The sequence below is a fragment of the Vanessa cardui genome, chromosome 21 (genome assembly GCF_905220365.1).
Source record: "Vanessa cardui chromosome 21, ilVanCard2.1, whole genome shotgun sequence".
In the NCBI taxonomy this organism is placed as follows: Eukaryota; Metazoa; Arthropoda; class Insecta; order Lepidoptera; family Nymphalidae; genus Vanessa; species Vanessa cardui.
The window spans coordinates 5,173,571-5,199,368 of record NC_061143.1 but is presented as its reverse complement, the minus strand read 5'-3'; the positions used below and the strand labels follow the sequence as shown (position 1 = coordinate 5,199,368).

The 25,798-nt window shown below is 33.3% G+C and overlaps 1 protein-coding gene and 1 non-coding gene across 2 annotated transcripts in view; one reads left to right on the top strand and one right to left on the bottom strand.

Moving 5' to 3' along the window:
* LOC124539089 overlaps positions 1 to 25,798 on the bottom strand; it is a 113,976-nt gene that overhangs the window by 73,527 nt on the left and 14,651 nt on the right. The gene's annotated exons all lie outside the window — the stretch shown is intronic.
* On the top strand, positions 23,192 to 23,264 carry Trnak-cuu. Its single transcript has one exon. It is a non-coding gene; the product is annotated as a tRNA-Lys (tRNA).

The window sequence follows — 25,798 nt, the reverse complement described above, 5'->3', positions numbered from 1 at the left end:
GAAACAAAGCCCTACCACCAAGGATTTGAAGGTTTGAAGGGAATATGCTTCAACCCCGCTGCTCCTATATGGGTTGGTAGATACACACGTGGCAAAATTTCGTTGAAATTAGACACAAGCAGGTTTTCTCACGATGTCGTTCTTAACCAACGAGCACGAGGTGAATTATAAACACAAATTAAGCACATGAAAATTTAAGGTTAAGATGAGCACGCGTTTCTAATCAGTGGGTCATCTCGGCTGAGATATAACTTAGATAATTTTATTTCAATGTAATTCTAAATTTAAAATGCAGGTGCATTCACTTGATGGCAAAACAAACGCAACACGATAAATAGAGAGTCAGATTGTCCGCATTATACTTTATCCGACGCGGTTCGTGACTAATGTATCGTCCACCACAAAATATACAACCGCGATAAGAAGGGTAACTGAGTTTGTAATTTATTCAAGACAAACCTATTTGGTTGCTTTCTAACATTCACTTATAAAAACAATATTAATTTCCTTAAAATATTTCATATGATAAAAGAAAGCATTTACTATTAATGACTTTTATCGATAGATGCAATGGAAAGGAGTATTTTAAATGTGAAACGGTCGGACAAATTGCAAAACTGTGTGATCATAAAGAAAACAAAAACTACAGATGTAACAATTTAAGTCAAGAGACTTAAATGGAGATGGGCTGGCCACTTGATGAGAGGACACGATAAATGGAGCAAAAGAGTGACACGATGGTATCCCAGAGAAGGCAAAAGGAAAAGAGGTAGAGCGCAGAGAAGGTGGGATGCCGACATCAGACAAGTAGCAGGAAATCATGTGGAACGGAGCGAGAAGGGAGAATGGAATAGGTTGAAGGAGGCCTTTGCCGACTGGCAAACAAATCTACAAAAGATAACCAAGAAACAGTTATTAATCTAAATACTTTATTTAGTTGTGTTAGTATTCGTTTTTTAAATTCAAATTTATTATAACTTATTAATTGATCTGAATCTGAAAAGGCTATTATTATTATGATAGATAGATTGATGAAAGATTAATTGCTTTCAATAAGAAATAAGTAGAGATTTTTACGTAGCTAAAAATGAAAATAAAATTGCATGCAAAGGTTTATTTTTAAGAGCTTATCACTAATAGGAATCTCTTACAAGCAGCCTCAGGCGTTTTAAGATTAAAGTTACAGGGAAGAGTAATTATACTGACATAAATATATATAGCAGCTGATAGGGTTTCGTGTTCTATGGAGATATAATTCACCAATCATTCATGCTGGGTGAATACCAGAGCGCATTCAGCAGCCAATCATCAGATATCCTATCCCTATTAATTAATAATTGATATCGCTATGCTCATTTCAATAGTCAGCGTGTAATTACAAGAACAAGATATATAATTATATAACCTAACCACTACAACACATAATTATGTAATATATATCTATAGTACATACGCATCTAATTGTATTTAACTAACATGACTTTGTACTTTTAAATGTTGAAAAAGAATAACTACTGAGTTTCTTGCAGGTTCTTCTCTGTAGATTCTACTTTCTTCACTTAATATAGTTGTTAAATAACGATTCTAAAGTGCTTGTCAGAGCTAACTTGAATGGAGTATATTTGGATTTGGTTTGTTTTGATAAGTATTTCACATTACTTATAGGAAGAAGTGTGATGGCCCAGCGGTTAGAACACGTGAATCTTAACCGATGATCAGACCCAGGCAGCCACCACTATATATATGTATGCATAATTTGTGTTTATAATTCATCTCGTGCTCGACGGTAAAGGAAAACATCGTGAGGAAATCTGCATGTGTCTAATTTCATCGAAATTCTGCCACATGTGCATTCCACCAGCCCGCATTGGAACAGCGTGGTGGAATATGTTCCAAACCCCCTCCTTAATGGAAGAGGAGGCCTTATCCCAGCAATGGGAAATTTACAGGCTGTTACGTTACTTTACTTTACATATAAACATGCAATTCCTTTATATACATAGCTAGAAATGTATACAAAGGTTATTAAGTTTGAAATATTTCTGTAAAGATCATTGTTGCGTTCATTTTGTAATATATATTATATATAAATAATTATGTTTCAGTAATAATAATTAACCTTACCGTGTTGTATTATTTTATACACTTTCATCATCAAATTAATTATCATAATATATAATTAATTAATTTTTTATCAGTTTATTTAATTATTAACATTATATTATATTTTTATTAGTTTCTTTCGCCGGTTCTTGTCAGGTCCGTGTTGTCAAATACCGAACTGGTGGTAGATTTTTGACGATCAATAAGCAAGTATAAACACTTCAATTAAATTCTTATTAAATGACTTATAGTTGTGCCTGTAATCACTTCTATATTGAATAAAGATTTTTGACTTGGACTTTAAATAGTAAAATGGAATTAATGACAAAATTATGAACAACAAATAATATTAACTTTTGTTTACATCGAACCGAAACCAACGGGTGATATTTTCAGCGTATAAATATGAAACGAAGGATGAAGTTTGTTCGTTTGTTAGTCAGGATTCACGCCACAAAACTTATAATCAAATTGACACAGAACTTTAACTAAATTACAGCGTATAGTTTCAAAATTGCAATATTCCATAACATTATTTTATTAATTAACTAGCGACCCGCCCCGGTTTCACACGGGTGCAATACTTATACTGAAAATCATTACATAGTATAAAAGAAAGCCTTCTTTGTTCTTATATATCTATGTATGCTTAAATCTTTAAAACTACGCAATTAATTCTAATGCGGTTTTTTTAATAGATGGAGTAATTCGAGAGGAAGGTTTTAGTGTATAATACGTGGACAGTATAGAAAAGAAAAACGGACGGGTCGCTAGTATACTATAGAATGTCTTACAACGTTTACAGTTTTTCAGTCATTTTAGAAACTAAAATATACGAGTTTCTCTGCTATATTGTAGATGTGTTATACATAAACCTTCCTCTTAAATTATGTACAATTTTAAAGATCTAGGCATACATAATATTAATAACTTGGAGTTTTAGTATTGATATGGCGTATACTATATCTATATTTTCCATTTACTTCCCACATACTTTATTTAAAGCAGTTTAAAAAAAAACCTCGTTTTTAAGGCTTATATTTAATTCTATACATGCAAGCTATGCGAATAAATCAAACCCTTTTTCAAATTGTGTTTGTTGTTGGTCCTCTGTAACCGGATGTGCACCGGGTAATGAAACAAAAGCTGTACCTGTTTATTTCTTCGTTATTAAATTGAGTATACACTCTAGAATAACCGAGGTAAGAATATTAATTTAATAAATATGCGTGACACCACCATAGCAGATGAATGCGGGTTCAAATCCAGGCGATCACTGCTTTATCATTTGCTTAATCTCGTGCTCGACGGTGAAGGAAAGCATCGTGAGGAAACACGATGTGTCAACGAAATTGTGCCACGTGTGAATCCATCACTGGAGCAGTGTGGTGGAATGTTCTCCTAAACTTCTCTACAAAGGAAGAGAAGCAGTGAGAAATTTATGGGCTGTACATGTTTATGCTTGACATACTACAAGTTCCAACATTACATATACAATTTAATATATGCACTTTAATATAATAATGTATCTAATAAGTTTTTTTATATAATACTGTGTAGTGTATTTTAATGTAATTGGTTCGCAGAAAAACAATTGTGACACTTGATGATGAGGTATCACCACCGCCCATACCAATAATGCTGTCAGAAACCGGAATACAATAGTACTTAGTATTTCTGTTTGAAGAATAGAATATTTGATCGGTATCTATCGTAGCCATTCAGGTTTATTTTTGTATAAATTTACTCCCAAGACAAGATTTACACTTTATTATTAACTCACATAGTATCAGTAATAAAATATATATGTTAGTCTAGTTTATATTAAAATAAATGTGATCGTAACTCTGTCTGTCTGCCGAACCGAATTTGATGATATTTGGTATGAAGCAAACTTGAACTCAAAGAAAGGACATACTTTACTTATGTTGCCTAACATATGTCTGTATATGTATATATAAATATGAATATAAATAAATAAATATGAGACAACATCACATACATTACTCTGATCCCAATGTAAGTAGCTAAAGCACTTGTGTTATGGAAAATCAAAAGTAACGACGGTAACACAAACACCCAGACCCAAGACAACATAGAAAACTAATGATAATCTACATTGACTCGGCCGGGAATCGAACCCGGGAGTGGCGTACCCATGAAAACCGGCGTACAGACCACTCGACCACGGAGGTCATCGAGTCGTATATGTATATATATGTACGCCTATTATTTTATAAAATACACATAAGCATTACAATGTGAGTACTTTGACTATCAACCAGTACCTTCTTATCCCTTACATAATAGTAGCAAATGTTGACTTAGGACGTAAGCTATCAACTCTGTTAGGTTTAATTAAAATGTATCGATCTCCACATGGATTGAATCCAAAAATAAGGTAAATATACAAAATGCTTGCAAAATTCAAAACATTGAAGTGAAAACTTTATTTAACAGAAGCAACAAATTTTGGCAACACTAAAGTTTTGCAAAACCGTATGCTAATAGCATGTGTCAGAGAGTTGTATCGATTTGATAGTCTCATTTCCAATGGAAAGACCAAAGCTTCATTGAAATGAATGAACTGCGTAGTTTAAAAAAACATCTTTCAATCAATTATTTCTAAAAGTATATATTTTTTACCAATGGTAGGATGGTACTCAAAGTCGTTGGGGTACCATGCATTCGTAAATTTTTCATCAACCATATACCAAAATTTTTATCCTCGATATACCTCCTTATACCTTAGATTATTAAAAGAAAATTTTCCCTATTGTAGATAAGTATACTTTGAATATTATATTAAAAAAGGCTCCATTACTGGTCTAAGGTCCCCTTGAGGAGAAAGCTTGGCGCTGGTTCGACCTAATTTCATCCAATATATGCAGGTTTCCTAACGATATATTCCTAACTATGACGGATGAAATAAATTAAAAACACGTCAAATTTCAGCGGCGCTTTCCGTAATTTAAATGCGCTGCCATCAGTTAATATCCTTTTTATCCAATCATAGGGCCAATTGACAGTTTCATGATTATTTTAATGCTATAGTTCATCGTAGCTTTTTTAAGGTTTTAAGTGTATCAAATGTTCTGAACTTGCTTCCAGGTGTTACATCTAAATGTTTTAGTTAATATATTATTATGTGTTGATGGTATAAGGTTGTATGTCTGTTTTACTTTCATCATCATCATCATCATCATCAGCCCGTTTTTGTCCACTGCTGGATATAGGCCTCTCCAAGCGCACGCTACTGTGGTCTTTCTCCGGCTACTCGCATCCAGATCCTGCCTGCCGCCTTGCGTATATCGTAACTCCACCGTGCCTGAGGACGTCCTACACTACGTTTGCCGAGACGCGGTCTCCACTCTAGAACACGTTTTCCCCAACGGTTGTCGGTTCTACGACAAATATGACCAGCCCACTGCCACTTTTGTTTTACTTTATTATAACACAATAATATAAAACTCACGATAATGTATGTATATTGTATATAGTGACGCGTCTGTGTGTTGAAACGATGACGAAATTTTAGGTCTTATTCCACACACTGCAATGCTTACTGGTAGATATCCGTGTAGGCAGCATTTCATTAACACATTCCATAAAAACGAAACGTGGATTATAAATTAACTAACAATCGTAAAATCATTGGTGCTTACCTTCAAGCAACTGGGCCATCTCGGCTCTTAAGCGCGAATAATAATAAAAATAAAAGTAGGTAATAATACCCTTGACGTTAAAAAAACGCGCAACGGATTTTTGCTACCAGGAACTGTACCGTATTCATATGATACCGTTGAAGGCAGACATTGTCACAACTGTATTAAACAATATGATTTTTTGATACAACTATTACATATAATGTACCATTTAGCATACCAGTGTAACAGGCACAAGGGACATAACATCTAAGTTTTCAGGGCGGTGGTGGCGCATTGATAACATGAAGATTAATTCATATTTTTCATTATCAATGTCTCTGGGCAGTGGTGACCCTTACGTGTGTGAAGTGAAGGTTCAATTTCTAATCCGCCTACATATGACATATTGGAGTAATATCATCATTATATAGTATATAGCGTAGCGAAAAAGAGTATATACCTAACAATAGCAGCTTTTAATTCTTTCATTTATTAAAGAATATAAAAGTATTAAAATTATTTTTCACCAATTCAGTTACAATATGTAAAATTAAATATATATAATAAATGATATAATAATGTATAGTAAACAAATTATTGCAGTAAATACCTACATAATATTAACCTCAAATTTAATATATTTGTCAAACACTTTTTGGGTTTTTTTTTTACCAACTATCTACCTAAAATCGCACACAAAAGAAATTAGTCAGAAACAAATGAAATGAAACGAATTCGCTTTTTAAAAGCCAATTGTAACAGAAACTACAGGATCAAAACTATATTTTTTTTTGTCGAACGACAAATAAAAGCCAGACCATCATATGAGGCCAGTATTGACCGTATTTTTTCAATCATGCATTTGCTGGCTATAAAGTAAAGAGTAAAGTAAAGTAACAGACTGTACACTTAACACTGCTGAGATATTGAATATATTGCTGAGATATTTGAACCCGCAATCATCTGTTAAGATGCACGCGTTCTAACCACTGGGCCATCTCAGCTCTGGCTGCTAGCTCTATCGTAACGAAATTACGCACATCTTTATCTAGTAATTCAAAAGTACCTCGAGGAAATCTGGTTAAAATCAGTATTTACTTTTTGTTAAAAAATGATCAAAGGATGCTGAAAATGAGTTTGTTTGAGAGCTCTACAGATCTTTTCGTTTACGGCTTATCACACAGGACTGATTCTAAATTAAAAAAAATATATATTCAACGAATATGTTTAATTTTACTAAACAATAACATTACTATATAGATATTGTACATAAAAATTACTGAGTTATTTTATCGTCAATAGTATAAATTAGAAACCAAAAACAATTAAACCGAAGCTGATGCAATTAACTCTGAAGCAAAATAAAACCCTGTCGAAGGACATATATAAATATATATATATATATATATATATATATATATATATATATATATACATATACCTACTTTTATAAACGCGGGCAAAGCCGCGAGTACGGTTTTTTTACGGATTATTTAAAGTAATAATAAACAATTATAACTAAAACTTATACAAGATGCTTTGGAGAAGTGTTCATAATATTGTTAAATATGATGTAATAAAAGGTAATTTTCACGTAATTGTAAATAATATTAAAAGATCATACAGACAATACCCATTTTAATAATACCAATGCGTAATCACAACTAAAAATTAAAACTAAAAACTTTTTTGATTTAGAAGTAGTCGCGTAGCGCACGTCTAAATATATATTAGTTAGTATATAGCCGTAGCCTTAAACCGCACAAACTAAAAAAAAAAACTATAGCGCAAAAATCATCCCTTTTTAGTGAGTAAAAAAAGTAACCAACGATCGTCCCCAGAACTCAATTAATCTCGAAACCAAATTTTGTTTAAATCGGTTCAGTTACTTTCTTATTTATAGTATTTGTATAGATGGCAAATTACAATAAGCGTCATCATTATTAAAAACTCCTTACTGCATTTTTATCATCTGTATTCTTTTTAAAACTTTTTCTAAGATTTTCGTTTTATATGTGGCAAAGGTATAAATGTCTGCGGAAATTTATTACTACATTTATAATCGAATGCCTTGCATCGGATACGATGCATTGACTTAGCGAAGTCGGAAACGTGATGTTTCGAGTTTATCTTCTTTTTTCCTGGTATCTTATATTTTCTGGATTTATTTTAAAATAAACAATATTTGTAACTCATGTATAAAAATAGTGAACAACTGGTGATGTCAGATTTTTTATCCATTACTAACATCACCAATGCGCCATCAACCTCGAGTACTATGTGGGTACATAGTGCATAACTGCATAAGGATTTATGCAGTTATGTTAGTTCAATCACTCTTCAAGCCAGAATACAATAGTACCCTGTATTGCTGTTTGGTGGTATAATATACGATGGGAGGACGGTGACTAGCAAGTTGATTTAGCACAAAGCCCTTCCACCAGTTCCTCAATGTTTCAACTTCCAGTTAATCAATGTTTTCTTTGCAGTAATCGCAAAAGTCCAAACCTTATAATAAATAACGATTATAGTGAAAACGAGTCAATGGTATAATGACAGATTATTTTTGGTAGCCAATTGAAAATCAAACCAATCGCTTTAAATATTTAACCTTTTAAGGATGTCCGTTGTCTGCCTTTTTATCTAAACAATTAAAAAGTTTCAACATTGTTTCATAGTTTATGACGTCACGAGATATTTAAATTGGCGTAACAATTGTTGTATATGCACAATGGTCCTTATTATTATCTTTATTTAGACCATTGTGCATATACAACAATTGTTACGCCAATTTAAATATCTCGTGACGTCATAAACTATGAAACAATGTTGAAACTTTTTAATTGTTTAGATAAAAAGGCAGACAACGGACATCCTTAAAAGGTTAAATATTTAAAGCGATTGGTTTGATTTTCAATTGGCTACCAAAAATAATCTGTCATTATACCATTGACTCGTTTTCACTATAATCGTTATTTATTATAAGGTTTGGACTTTTGCGATTACTGCAAAGAAAACATTGATTAACTGGAAGTTGAAACATTGAGGAACTGGTGGAAGGGCTTTGTGCTAAATCAACTTGCTAGTCACCGTCCTCCCATCGTATATTATACCACCAAACAGCAATACAGGGTACTATTATTTATAATATTGTTAAATATGATGTAATAAAAGGTAATTTTCACGTAATTGTAAATAATATTAAAAGATCATACAGACAATACCCATTTTAATAATACCAATGCGTAATCACAACTAAAAATTAAAACTAAAAACTTTTTTGATTTAGAAGTAGTCGCGTAGCGCACGTCTAAATATATATTAGTTAGTATATAGCCGTAGCCTTAAACCGCACAAACTAAAAAAAAAACTATAGCGCAAAAATCATCCCTTTTTAGTGAGTAAAAAAAGTAACCAACGATCGTCCCCAGAACTCAATTAATCTCGAAACCAAATTTTGTTTAAATCGGTTCAGTTACTTTCTTATTTATAGTATTTGTATAGATGGCAAATTACAATAAGCGTCATCATTATTAAAAACTCCTTACTGCATTTTTATCATCTGTATTCTTTTTAAAACTTTTTCTAAGATTTTCGTTTTATATGTGGCAAAGGTATAAATGTCTGCGGAAATTTATTACTACATTTATAATCGAATGCCTTGCATCGGATACGATGCATTGACTTAGCGAAGTCGGAAACGTGATGTTTCGAGTTTATCTTCTTTTTTCCTGGTATCTTATATTTTCTGGATTTATTTTAAAATAAACAATATTTGTAACTCATGTATAAAAATAGTGAACAACTGGTGATGTCAGATTTTTTATCCATTACTAACATCACCAATGCGCCATCAACCTCGAGTACTATGTGGGTACATAGTGCATAACTGCATAAGGATTTATGCAGTTATGTTAGTTCAATCACTCTTCAAGCCAGAATACAATAGTACCCTGTATTGCTGTTTGGTGGTATAATATACGATGGGAGGACGGTGACTAGCAAGTTGATTTAGCACAAAGCCCTTCCACCAGTTCCTCAATGTTTCAACTTCCAGTTAATCAATGTTTTCTTTGCAGTAATCGCAAAAGTCCAAACCTTATAATAAATAACGATTATAGTGAAAACGAGTCAATGGTATAATGACAGATTATTTTTGGTAGCCAATTGAAAATCAAACCAATCGCTTTAAATATTTAACCTTTTAAGGATGTCCGTTGTCTGCCTTTTTATCTAAACAATTAAAAAGTTTCAACATTGTTTCATAGTTTATGACGTCACGAGATATTTAAATTGGCGTAACAATTGTTGTATATGCACAATGGTCCTTATTATTATCTTTATGTATATTATATTATGCAATTAAATAATACCTACTGTTATTTTATAATCAAATTGCTAAAAAAGCAATAAAAACCTCCTTTTGAAAGGATTGTGATTATAAAGATAAAAGTGCTCGTATGAAAGCGCCTTTTTAACAGTAGTCTCTTGAACAAATTCCGTCTACAGTTTCGTTCTGAGCTGTACTTCTTGATTGTTGAAGGAACGGTTTAATCTTCCTGAATAACCTCTTTATTTAATGAGAAAAAATCTGCCTTATTCAATTTAAAGTTGTAATTTATGCGCACAAAATGTTTTAAATCCTTTTTACCATGATTGTTTTTGTAATGAAATTTCTTTTGATTAATATTATAAAAGTAGGAAATGCTATTTGATTTAGACCCAACTTTTTCGACGCCATTTAACGGAGTCGTTTTAGTAGCTTATCGGAATGTGTATTCTGGGCTGTGAAGTTCGAATCCTGATTAGAGTTAATTGAAAATAATTAAATAAATTTTGCTCCCTCCACAAGCATATCAAGTCTTTGTTCCCAGACAGGATTACTGACTATTTTTCAACCGACTTCCAAAAGGAGGAGGTTATCAATTCGTCTGTACTTTTTTTTTTTTTTTTTTTTTTTATGTTTGTTACCTCATAACTTTTCACTGGGTGGACCGATTTTGATAATTTTTTTTTTGTTTGAAAGGTAGTGCTTCCCGTGGGGTCCCATTTTTTTTATTTTTTTTTCCGATGATGGTATCCATGTGAAAACGACATAAGTCTTAAATTTGCGTTATGTATATGCGCGACAAATAGGTGAATAACTGAAAATCACGTTAACCAATTTTGATAATTCTTTTTTTATTATAAAATATATACTTCAAGGGTAATTTGGTGAAAGTTTGGTAAGGTTCTGAGCACAAGATCCATGACAAAGTGACGGAACGGAAGGGAACGGAACAATTCTGAGGAGCACGTTAGCGATACTCGGTCGAATCTTTTATTTATAGGTTATTTGGATATTTGAGTCACCTTCCGTAATGTGGTTATGTTTATGTAATTATCATAGTCGAATATTATAATCAACTAGCTACCCATCCCGGCTTCGCACGGGTGCAATACTGATACTAAATATACTACAGAATTTGTTTATATACGACATCACATCGCAAACTTCTAAAATGATCAGTGTTTCTTTACTATATTGTTCATGTATAACCTTCCCCTTGAATCACACTATCTTTTAAAAAAAACTGCATCAAAATCCGTTGCGTAGATTTAAAGATATAGGGACAGAGAAAGCGACTTTGTTTTATACTATGTAGTGATGGAACTCCTATACGGCTCGCAGTTAGGGTGCGATATGGGGCAGAATTTCTTACTATCTTTAATCAAATTTTGTGTATGTGATGTAATGTCATATGATGTATGAAATATAGTTGGTCTTTTTCAAAGTTTTTTTGCTGAGTTCGATTACAGCTCTTTCGAGGGATCCTTGTACTTCACGCCGCGTGACGTATTAAATCCGCATTTTCGAAAGTCTATTTTTGCTTTATTCGCAAGTTTCCTTTGAAATTGTCCTCGAAGTAGTTTCTGACTCATATAAACGGAACGCTTAATCTATCCATATTAAAAAAAATTAGTTAGTCAACATCAGCTTCACTTAAAATCAAAAAATCGGACACCGGCTCCAAATATACCAATAACTATAACTACATGATATAATCGTTAATCGACTTTTAAGTAGTCTAATATTTTTCATTTCATTTAACTTAGGAAGACTCTAAAAAATATGTTGAATACGCAATTATTTTTATTACTTTTTCGTGCATATTCATTTGTTTTAAAATAGTGTTTTGTTTGAAGTCGGTGTTTCTTTTTGTTAAAATTTTATTTATTCACTGTAAATACAAGAATATAGTGTGCTCTGTGTATATTCATGTAAGCATTTATTAATAAAAAAAATAATGCTATTAACAATATCATGCTATCACCAGAATTTTGTGAAAAAAAGTAAATTACCCACTGCTGGGCTAAGGTCTCCTTTTCCATTAAGGAGAGGGTTTAGAACATATTTCACCACGCTGTTCCAAAGCAAGTTGGTGGAATATACATGTGGCAGAATTTCTATGAAATTTGTCACATGCAGGTTTCCTCACGATGTTTTCCTTCACCGCTGAGCACGAGATGAATTATAAAGACAAATTAAGCACATGAATCAGCGGTGCTTGCCTGGGTTTGAACCCGCAATCAGCGTTCTAACCACTGGGCCATCTCGACTCATTAACATATTAGTTACATGCTTATTTGAAATTTATCAGATGTTTAATCAAGCTTTGTATTCAATTATTCATAATATTTATTTATTTACTTAATTTCAGCAACTAGTGGTAATTACTTGATTTTTATTTTAAAAATTCTAGAATCAATGTAGTCTACACAGATCTATAATACAATATTAATGAATATTAAATTTATATTTTATGTAAATTTATTTTATCTGAGTAGTTATGCATCTGTCATCCCGAGTGACACACATCGCAAAAGGGCGCGATTTACGAAATTATTTAGATATTATAAAGATTACTTTGAATAAAATGATCAATAATCGAGCTTCAATATTTATAAACGTTTTTCACAAATATTTGTTTACAACAGGACTTTTATTTGATTGTCAATTTATGTCAATTTACAAGATTGATTTATATAATACTATAATAATGTGGCAGAATTTCCAAAGAATTAGACACATGCAGGTTTCCTTCACCGCCGAGAACGAGATGAATTATAAACACAAATTAACCACATATATATAGTGGTGCTTGCCTGGTTTTGAAACCAAAATCATCGATTAAGATGCACGCGTTCTAACCACTGGGCCATCTCAGCTCTCAGCTCAGAATTATGTTGTTTCTTAAATATCTTATAAGGTTTAAATATAGTTCACAATATTCAGATAATCTTGCGCTTATCATTATTCTATGTAACAAAACTATATGAAACGCCACACATAAGTTTACATATCTCATAATTAATTTACGGGAATAAATACCTACTGTTAATAAAACTTAATATATATTAATATTATAAATGTGAAAGTAACTCTGTCCGTCGGTTTATCTGTCGCTTCACGAACAAGCCGCTGAACCGAATTTGATGAAATTTGGCATGGAAAAACTTAAATTCCAAGAAAGGACATGAGCTACTTCTTGCCTGACATATGACAACCACCACCCTAAAACACGAGCGAAGCCGCGGGCGACTACTTGTAGTAAAATAATTTAATCACGCGTTATTTAGTAACGAAACGAAAGAGACGACTTCAAAATCTTCCCATTGTTCTTTATACTTTTGACAGTTCGAAATTAACTTAACATAAGTTTAATTAAATTGTTCGTTAATTTGTTTTCGTGTTTAGTAAACATATAACATTATCGTAACGCGGTAAAGTAATTTGTTTGCTCCTATCGAATGCGATGCGGTACAAATCGGTTCAAGCGTGCACAAAGCAAGAATTCGATCGAGGAACTTCCTATCAATTGGGATCAAAGGGATTGTATGAATATTCAATCATCGATTACGTTATTATTTTAATTAAATCGACGTTGTTCGGTCTTAATGATCATTTAATTGATTCGTCACTAGCTCATTTCAGCTTATGATAAACTATATATGATATGAGGCGAGATGTGGTGGTTAGTACGCTTGCATCTTAATCGATGATTGCGAGTTCAAAACCAGGCAGGTACCACTGAATATTCATGTGCTTAATTTGTGTTTATTTTTCATCTCGTTCTCGGCGGTGAAGGAAAACATCGTGAGGAAACCTGCAAAACAAATTCAAATTTCATAGGAATTCTGCCACATTTGTGTCACCAACACGCATTACACCAACGGAACAACGTGGTGTAATATGTTCCAACACCAGAAGGTGAAAGGAAAGCCTTAGCCCAACTATGGAAAATTTACAGGCTGCTGTCGTTGTTTGTTGTTGTATATATAATATATTGTATAATTAATATATTGTAATCAACGAAAATTTATAAAAATCATTTGTAAATCTGATGTGTGTTTGGTTACCTGAAACTATCTTCTATACATACTATAAAATTAAAGTGTTTGTAATATTAAAAAACCGGTTTTTAATGAATACACAAATATGTCCACGGTACATAAAAAAATAGTCTGTTTTTTTCCATCTATTCCTGTAGCGGCTGGACTGATTTTGGCGGGACTTTTACTGGCAGATATTTGATATTTTAAAGGTGTAACTTAGGCTACAACAATACCTTTTGTTAAATTCGTTAAAATAAAATAAAAACAATATATGTACTTTAATTGCAATAAAAATTTTAATCCAAAGATGATGTATCAAATTTGCAAAGTCGTAAACAAGGTGTCATCAGTTTATCCTTCCTAATTTTCCATTTCATAAATTTATATTCTTTAATCTAAACATACTATAAATATATTTTGTGTGATTAGCTAAGAGCTGAAGATGGTTACATATAATGTAATATTCAGTAGCGTAACACATAGGTATTAGCCAGTGGTCTCTGTGTTCCATTTGTGTTTCTTGACAGCTTGAGTCAACACGTGCGCGTGTCAAGAGGATTTCGGTGTTTACGGTTCAACGATAGCTTAAGATCGCACGGAGGCAGCACGTCAAAAGTTAAGCCAAGCTTCTGAGGCAACGCTAAATGGCTAAGATTCGGGTCTGTGGTAACGATTCAGTACTTATTTACGAAATTATTGGGGTATCAAACGATGAAGTAAATAAGAAATATATTTCAATGTTCAAAAATTTAATACATTAGTTTGAAAATATAAGAACTTCTTAAATAAAAACGTGTTATACAATTAACCAATGATATTCCAATAAACAGATATGTTATATCCATACTGAACAACAGAAAAAAGTGTGCCGCGCCGGAGACCGTTTATTTTGCATTTCGTTACATGTAAAAATGATAGCTTGATAAAAACAATAAGTAATAGGGATAACTAGATGTTTTAATTACGCAAAACGTTTTACTACGTAATTATGATGTATTACAACGTATTACTACGTAAAACGGCTTAAAGGCAAACGTCCCAATTAGGACGTTTCCTAGTCTACACTTTTTGCGCGTTAATAACATATCTGTTTACTAAAACATCATTGCAATTAACAGTATTACTGTTTATGAGACAGCAAAAAGTTATCTTAGCGAGTAGTATTACACACCAAAGTCCTTTTCGTTGAACAGATAATTAGCAACTTACGCTGTTCTAATTTAGATTGTCCACATAGTTGATAGATTTGCATCTATACATACATAGAATATAATTGAAGTGTCTTTTTGTAATATTAAAATAACCACTTTTTACTATTTATAAGTATACCGATTTGAAGGGTCATCCACTGGCAAGTATCATGTGATAAGGAGTAACTTAGATTACAACAATAACTTTTTTATTATATTAAACAGTAACGAGCACAGCTAGTAATGAATATTTTTCATTATTTGAAGGAAAGCTAAATCTCTAAAAAAACAGAACGTTCTCACTGCCTCATATATTTCATTAAGGGAGGTTCACATCTTAGAACTAAAATAAATACGCTCTATTATTGTATTAAAAATTAAAAAAATATATATAATCTTGTAACCTTTCCGGTGGTTGGGTATAAAGAAACAATATTAGGTTATAAAATTTTTAATGCCCAGTACCATAGTATTATAAACAACCAATTACTTAATTTACTAGTTACTTATGTTACTTCTTATAATGACTATTATATAAAAATTATGCCAGCTAGACTCAGCGTGGGTCACTTGGGATAAAAGGCAAGCTTGAAAATTCAATGTAATTCAATGCAATTCAATATAAGGTTGAAAATTAGGCGCCACTGACGATTAAATTAGTTGATGTGGTTTGAAAGAATACACCGTTCGCCAGACCGGTGTAAACAAAATTTATGATATAATTAAAAGGGGGTACATCACCAAAGTTTCCAGCTACACGTGGATACCGACAACAGCTTAGGGAACAGGCCTGCCGTCCTTGGAGTTGCACCAGCCGCTATCTGGGCACACTCAACCAGGAACCTGGAGCCGTTCACTCTTAATATTTCCATTCAAGAAGTCCACGTGGTGGGTAAATCCGATAAAAAAAAAACCTCCTGTAATACGAAATATACAGGTTCAATAAGTTAAGCAAATAAGCAAATGATAAATACCTTTAACGAGAGATGTAAGCACGAATTTACCTTCTGGAGGTTCAAAGTCCTGCTTACACAAATTGACGATCTCAACTCCGGAGAACCATTTCAAAGGGTCACTGAAAACCACAATTTACACATGACTACGACTTTTCGAATTGTAAACCAATGCATTTAATCAAAAACAAGAATTAAAGACTTACAATTTCTTACGAGCCGGTAAACATGATATAAAGTTCTGTCAAACTTCAAAACTTCATTGTTAATATAAATTCTGAAAAGATAACTGCTATTAAAGCACTGAATACTAAACAACCACAAATTAAGAAACTCAATTATTAAGAAAACTCACCGATATATTCAGTATATCGAATTAGAATTTGGATTCGGTGTGAAGCCGATAGTTCCAAAATTCAAAAAGAACGAAATCGAAAGTTCACGAACCTTTGAAAGGTTAGCGAGTGTGACCAGTATCACTACCAAAATACCCTTAATGAAAAAGGAATTATATCCATAATTAAATCAAGGAAATAATTATGGAATAATTATTAAAATTAAGAAAAGCCAAATATGAGGCAAAGTAAATTTATCATAACTAGACTCCGACACCTACATCGAAGAACTAACCTTTAAACTGGAAGACAGCTATTAAATTAATCTGAAACGATGTGAAATGACATCTAATCAAATTCAGCAAACGAATTAGATGATTAAAATCTTATTTTAATAATTGTTTTAATTCACCTTTAAAATAAATGTAATTTATTTTATTAATTAAAATTTTATAAAATGCCTAGTTGAAGCGTTATACTAGCAACACCGACATAAATTAAGTGGGAAATGGGTCAATGGCACGGAATTTAGCGCATTGACACTTTTTTGACGTTTTATATAATTATAAAAAAAAGTTAAAATTATGAAAATAATTTTTAATGTAACAGTACCTCCCCTCCCGGAAGAATTTTGCGAGGATAAACGAGAAAAATTCGAGCTGGCCCTCCAGCTCAGAACCTCGAACCACACAAATAATTAATTTAAATAACATTTCCAACGTGAAATGACAAAAAAAGTGGAAAATCCAACTTAAGAAAACTACTACTCACCACAATTCATTTATTCGGCTACAACCAAATAAAACAAACCGAGCTCCCACAATATGTGCAGGACAAACTCCACCTGAGCTTAAGCTCAACGAAAGCTTCGCTGCATGCAATACCAGGCGCATGAACAAAACTAATATCTGCCCTAACACAGATAATATAAAAATAATGCTTCTCATAAGCAATTTTAAAAAAAATACTAGTAGTCTATGCCACTAAATAGAGAATGTAATTAATCTCTATAAAATAGTATCACGACACCAAAATTCGCGAAAGCAATATAACTAATTAACCATTCGAACCCACGAGAAGTTAACAGTCTTAACCTTAACACACTATACAAAAAAAATATACCAACCAACCGACATAACAAACCTTAATAAAACCAACCGTCAGGACTGATGGTACTCACATATAAGACTCTCTACTGACCAGACGAACAACAACACTTGTTAGGTAATATGGGATGGGAAAGGAATATTAGGAAACCAAACAGATACCACGCCAACACAGAAGTGGACACTGGAAGGTGACAAAATGTCAAGGAATAGTATTAAGGCTTATTTTTACAGAGTCACAAACCGCTCTGAGTCGTAAGGCTTATTTTTACAGAGTTACAATCCGCTCTGAGTATTAAGGCTTATTTAAGGAGTTACCAACCGCTCCATAAGGATTTTAGGGGGAGGAAAAGGAATAAAAGGATGCCAAACAGATACAACACTACCACAAAGTTGATACTGGACGGTCACCAAACGTGAAGGAATAGTTTTAAGGCTTATTTTTACAGAGTTACAATCCGCTCTGAGTCGTAAGGCTTATTTTAGGAGTTACCAACCGCTCCATAAGGATTTTAGGGTGAGGAAAAGGAATAAAAGGATGCCAAACAGATACAACACCATCACAAAGTTGATACTGGAAGGTCACCAAACGTGAAGGAATAGTTTTAAGGCTTATTATTACAGAGTCACCAACCGCTCTGAGTCGTAAGGCTTATTTTTACAGAGTTACAATCCGCTCTGAGTCGTAAGGCTTAGTTAAGGAGTTACCAACCGCTCCATAAGGATTTTAGGGTGAGGAAAAGGAATAAAGGATGCCAAACAGATACAACACCATCATAAAGTTGATACTGGACGGTCACCAAACGTGAAGGAATAGTTTTAAGGCTTATTTTTACAGAGTCACCAACCGCTCTGAGTCGTGAGGCTTATTTTGACAGAGTTACAATCCGCTCTGAGTATTAGGGCTTATTTAAGGAGTTACCAACCGCTCCATAAGGATAATAGGATGAGGAAAAGGGATAAAAGGATGCCTAACGAACGCAAACGGAACCTAAAGACAATGCTATCCATACCATAATAAACCAACTGTCAGGACTGATGTTTCATACCTCTCCTCCCTGCTGTCCGGACGTTCACACTTTGCAATACCTAACGACACTATCATACCTTAATAAACCAACGGTCAGGACTGATGTTTCACACCTCTCCTCTCTGCTGTCCGGACGTTCGCACTTTGCAATACCTAACGACACTATCATACCTTAATAAACCAACTGTCAGGACTGATGTTACACCCCTCTCCTCTCTGCTGTCCGGACGTTCACACTTTGCCATACCTAACGACACTATCATACCATAATAAACCTACCGTCAGGACTGATGTTTCATACCTCTCCTCTCTGCTGTCCGGACGTTCGGAAGACAAGCAATAATAACGTTGCTTAATGGGTGCCGTATCACCCGTATCGATCGAATGTGTTATAACATCCGTTCGACCTAAGTCCTTCCTTTCGAAGGAAACCTCCTCAAATTTACCAAACACCTCCTTCGCAATTACGCTTTGCGAAGAAGATAAATCCTCAAGGGGATGTAAGGGGATGTAAGAAATTCACTCCCGAAACTACATTCGTTTCGGATGAATCAAAGCTTACATCAAAAAAAATAAGTTTGGTGCTAAACCAAACCTACACCAAAATTAACCCCAAAAATTAAGGGGGTTGTCACACTAGGGACAACATTAAATTTGATTACGTTAGTCTTAGATTTCAACGTAACCGGTAAAAATAAATAACCTGACACACGGGATCGTGCATCATTAGCCGATAGCTATATAAGAAATATCAGATGTGTCATACATCTGAACACCCTGACCGACAAAATATTGACCGAAATTAGACCCTACGATAGATATAGATGAAACGGAATCTAATAAACCACAAAACTGTTCATCAAAAATAGAAACCGACAAATAAGGACGAATGTCATCCGGAGGACGCTGCATAGCCGCTACACTATGAGTAAAGAAAAGTGAGATGCGTTTTAAATACTTCCGCCAATCGTCAGGATCAAAGTTAGCGGAACGACTTGACGGAAGGCTTATCCGTTTTATGGATCAGCTGATTTACAATTAAGACAGGACTTAACGGTGATGCCCTTAGTACCACAACGAAAACAGACAATATCCTTAGACTTACAAGTACCCAAATTATGTCCCTTAACCCTACAACGAAAACAAAACAAACCAGGTTTACTCTTGCCGCGAATCATCTCGACTTTAAAAGATTTACTATATTTGAAACCTAAATCAGGAGCTAAAGTATCAGCATCAATCTTTGGTGGATCTCTAAAATCTTTTACTTGTTTAAAAGTAAATTCTAAAATTTTACATTTATCCCGAAGTTGCTGCAAGTTATCAATATTCTCCAGCGCTAGTGCTTGCGTAAAACACGGACGTAGGTTTTTACGTATAATCTTTAATATATCCCTTTCTGGCAATGAATATGAAAGTCTCGAAAAATAATTAATCATGACCGCAATAAAAATTAAACAAGATTCTGACTGACCCTGCGTTCGACTACGAATCTCAGATAACAGCTGCTCATCATAGTCCAAAGGTGAAAAATCTTCAATCAGCCTCTTCTTTAAACTCTGCCAGTCGGCGACTTCCGAACAAACACTGCGGTACCATGTTAAAACTTCATCCGAAAAAAGTTCAACAGCTGACTGAAATAAAATGTCATCAGAAATACCTCGAGCTAGACAAAGTTCTTCAAGCCTAAGAATAAAGAAACGGACACATGATTTGCCATTAAATTTTAAATTTAAACGAGCAATAGACTTATCAGACGAACAAGAAATTTTAGAAATAGGTAAAGGATTAACCAAAGCAGGTGAATGATCAGTAGATTGATCGTTAGCAGCTTCTTCAAAAGTTTTCCTAAAAGAATGAAACAAACTATCCACTTTCGATAGACAATCCTTAAGTTTCACATTCAATTCTTCCTTTTTATAAAATAAATTAACATCCACTTCAATCCTACTAAATCGATGGAAAAGATGATGTGCTATAGCTCTTAACCGGTTAAAACTTTTAAATTGAGGCTTAGATGACAAGGTGAGTAAGACTTCATCCAGTTTAGAATCAATAATTTCAAACTCGCTGGCTGGATCCAAAGATGTTTCTAAAATCTCATCAGCAGGAATTGAATTCACTAAGTCCCGAATCTGAATCCTCAACTCTTCAACTGAACCTTTAGGTTTAGCATCCCTTATCTCAACTTCATAAATAAGTTCATCCTTCCTAAGTAAGTGATAAGCTATAGGCCTTTCCATGATATAAAAAAAAATATTTCCCAAAAAAAAGATATTCTAAGTGTAAGCTATGAATGTGACAACTGGTTTTATATAGATATAAAACAAAATTTAAAAAACTATTTGAAAAAAAAGTTCAGTAAAAAAATATTGTATTGAACCAGTATAAAAAATTTGCAGAACCCTAAAAGTTGTAATACTAAAGAACCACACAAACAATATGAATAAGGTTCAAAAACAAATAAATTTAAATCAAAGTTCAGATAAAACTAAACGTGCTAAAGTCCAATTTGCAAGTAGAATTAATTGTCATATTAAATGCTGATAATAAAAAGTTAAGTCGAGCTGGCTTCACAATATAATAATATGTAAGTCACTTAATACTAAACCTGTTTAAAATATAATTGCATCATTAATTTAAATTAATCCTCTTAAAGTAATAATTATTATATAATTAAAGTAATATCACAATATGATAATTTACTTAAAATTTACTTCCAATGCAATATGAAATGTTGTAAAGTTAATTTGAAACACATCATAAAGGACATAATTATTAAAATAGTACTTGTTAAATCTTTATAATAGTTTTTATACAATAACAATATTAAACATTGATTTTCAAACGCCTTATTTCAATATAGCAAATACAGACATACTGACTATCCCAAGTCACGCCCCACGTTGGGCGCCACTGTAACCTTTCCGGTGGTTGGGTATAAAGAAACAATATTAGGTTATAAAATTTTTAATGCCCAGTACCATAGTATTATAAACAACCAATTACTTAATTTACTAGTTACTTATGTTACTTCTTATAATGACTATTATATAAAAATTATGCCAGCTAGACTCAGCGTGGGTCACTTGGGATAAAAGGCAAGCTTGAAAATTCAATGTAATTCAATGCAATTCAATATAAGGTTGAAAATTAGGCGCCACTGACGATTAAATTAGTTGATGTGGTTTGAAAGAATACACCGTTCGCCAGACCGGTGTAAACAAAATTTATGATATAATTAAAAGGGGGTACATCACCAAAGTTTCCAGCTACACGTGGATACCGACAACAGCTTAGGGAACAGGCCTGCCGTCCTTGGAGTTGCACCAGCCGCTATCTGGGCACACTCAACCAGGAACCTGGAGCCGTTCACTCTTAATATTTCCATTCAAGAAGTCCACGTGGTGGGTAAATCCGATAAAAAAAAAAACCTCCTGTAATACGAAATATACAGGTTCAATAAGTTAAGCAAATAAGCAAATGATAAATACCTTTAACGAGAGATGTAAGCACGAATTTACCTTCTGGAGGTTCAAAGTCCTGCTTACACAAATTGACGATCTCAACTCCGGAGAACCATTTCAAAGGGTCACTGAAAACCACAATTTACACATGACTACGACTTTTCGAATTGTAAACCAATGCATTTAATCAAAAACAAGAATTAAAGACTTACAATTTCTTACGAGCCGGTAAACATGATATAAAGTTCTGTCAAACTTCAAAACTTCATTGTTAATATAAATTCTGAAAAGATAACTGCTATTAAAGCACTGAATACTAAACAACCACAAATTAAGAAACTCAATTATTAAGAAAACTCACCGATATATTCAGTATATCGAATTAGAATTTGGATTCGGTGTGAAGCCGATAGTTCCAAAATTCAAAAAGAACGAAATCGAAAGTTCACGAACCTTTGAAAGGTTAGCGAGTGTGACCAGTATCACTACCAAAATACCCTTAATGAAAAAGGAATTATATCCATAATTAAATCAAGGAAATAATTATGGAATAATTATTAAAATTAAGAAAAGCCAAATATGAGGCAAAGTAAATTTATCATAACTAGACTCCGACACCTACATCGAAGAACTAACCTTTAAACTGGAAGACAGCTATTAAATTAATCTGAAACGATGTGAAATGACATCTAATCAAATTCAGCAAACGAATTAGATGATTAAAATCTTATTTTAATAATTGTTTTAATTCACCTTTAAAATAAATGTAATTTATTTTATTAATTAAAATTTTATAAAATGCCAAGTTGAAGCGTTATACTAGCAACACCGACATAAATTAAGTGGGAAATGGGTCAATGGCACGGAATTTAGCGCATTGACACTTTTTTGACGTTTTATATAATTATAAAAAAAAGTTAAAATTATGAAAATAATTTTTAATGTAACAGTATTTCAAAGGGTCAAATTTCTTACGAGCCGGTAGCCCGGCTAGCTCAGTCGGTAGAGCATGAGACTCTTAATCTCAGGGTCGTGGGTTCGGGCCCCACGTTGGGCGCCACTGTAACCTTTCCGGTGGTTGGGTATAAAGAAACAATATTAGGTTATAAAATTTTTAATGCCCAGTACCATAGTATTATAAACAACCAATTACTTAATTTACTAGTTACTTATGTTACTTCTTATAATGACTATTATATAAAAATTATGCCAGCTAGACTCAGCGTGGGTCACTTGGGATAAAAGGCAAGCTTGAAAATTCAATGTAATTCAATGCAATTCAATATAAGGTTGAAAATTAGGCGCCACTGACGATTAAATTAGTTGATGTGGTTTGAAAGAATACACCGTTCGCCAGACCGGTGTAAACGAAATTTATGATATAATTAAAAGGGGGTACATCACCAAAGTTTCCAGTTACACGTGGATACCGACAACGGCTTAGGGAACAGGCCTGCCGTCCTTGGAGTTGCACCAGCCGCTATCTGGGCACACTCAACCAGGAACCTGGAGCCGTTCACTCTTAATATTTCCATTCAAGAAGTCCACGTGGTGGGTAAATCCGATAAAAAAAAAACCTCCTGTAATACGAAATATACAGGTTCAATAAGTTAAGCAAATAAGCAAATGATAAATACCTTTAACGAGAGATGTAAGCACGAATTTACCTTCTGGAGGTTCAAAGTCCTGCTTACACAAATTGACGATCTCAACTCCGGAGAACCATTTCAAAGGGTCACTGAAAACCACAATTTACACATGACTACGACTTTTCGAATTGTAAACCAATGCATTTAATCAAAAACAAGAATTAAAGACTTACAATTTCTTACGAGCCGGTAAACATGATATAAAGTTCTGTCAAACTTCAAAACTTCATTGTTAATATAAATTCTGAAAAGATAACTGCTATTAAAGCACTGAATACTAAACAACCACAAATTAAGAAACTCAATTATTAAGAAAACTCACCGATATATTCAGTATATCGAATTAGAATTTGGATTCGGTGTGAAGCCGATAGTTCCAAAATTCAAAAAGAACGAAATCGAAAGTTCACGAACCTTTGAAAGGTTAGCGAGTGTGACCAGTATCACTACCAAAATACCCTTAATGAAAAAGGAATTATATCCATAATTAAATCAAGGAAATAATTATGGAATAATTATTAAAATTAAGAAAAGCCAAATATGAGGCAAAGTAAATTTATCATAACTAGACTCCGACACCTACATCGAAGAACTAACCTTTAAACTGGAAGACAGCTATTAAATTAATCTGAAACGATGTGAAATGACATCTAATCAAATTCAGCAAACGAATTAGATGATTAAAATCTTATTTTAATAATTGTTTTAATTCACCTTTAAAATAAATGTAATTTATTTTATTAATTAAAATTTTATAAAATGCCAAGTTGAAGCGTTATACTAGCAACACCGACATAAATTAAGTGGGAAATGGGTCAATGGCACGGAATTTAGCGCATTGACACTTTTTTGACGTTTTATATAATTATAAAAAAAAGTTAAAATTATGAAAATAATTTTTAATGTAACAATCTATTCATTAAATCTTAAATGCGTCTTAACAATTTACTAAGTCGCACGTCGCCTGCAGAGTCGTAAGCCGGGAGTCGGTTCGCTTCGAGCGCAGTGCCTGAATACCTACATACATCCTAGGTACTGTGAACTACGCTAATACACTACACGTCGACCCGGATCGTGTGCTCGCCTCTTTATTTATAATCCTGTTTAAGTAGAAACTTTAAAATAACATAAAATAAAATGTTTTAGAACAGACTTTGGTGCCAAGACAAAAGAAAAAATGTATTAATTAAAATATACATACAAGTAGTTTTATCTAATCGTTACTAAATGAAAATAGCTCACAAATCAAGTTTAAATTTACTTGTAATTCAATAGAAACTCAGCAGTTTAGTTTGCGATGTAAAATGCGAAAATAACTTCAATGTGTGACTGTTTGTCTATCTATTGCTATATCACGGCCAAATACTAAACCGAATCTGATGAAATTCGCTGTGAAGCAATCTGGAACTTAAATAATTTATATAAGCTTATACTTTTTAAATTTTAACTCCTGATAAAACTCGCAAAACACGAGTGAAGCCGTGGGCGGGCTAGTAGTACATATATCTCTTAATTTTCTCACGAGCCTAGAATTATTTACGACAAAAGTTTTTATGTACACATTAGTACGACGGCAATCGGCTTACGGAAACTGGGCGGAACTTCCCAATCAGGTCGTGTCAGATAATCCCGTGTTCAGTTCGCGTTTAATCTAATTCATCTCGTTTGAAATAACTTCGAAACGAAAGACGAATGAATGAACTACGTTATAAAAAACATTGAACCCAAACTTATAGTACATAGTAAAGTAAAGTAACAGCCTGTACATTTCCTATTGAGATAAGGTCTCCTCTTTTATTAAGGAGAGGATTTGGAACATATTCCAACACGCTGTTCCAATGCGGGTTGGTGGTATGCACACGTGGCAGGTTTTCAATGAAATTAGACACATGCAGGTTTCCCCACGATGTTTTCCTTCACCGCCGAGCACGAGATGAATTAT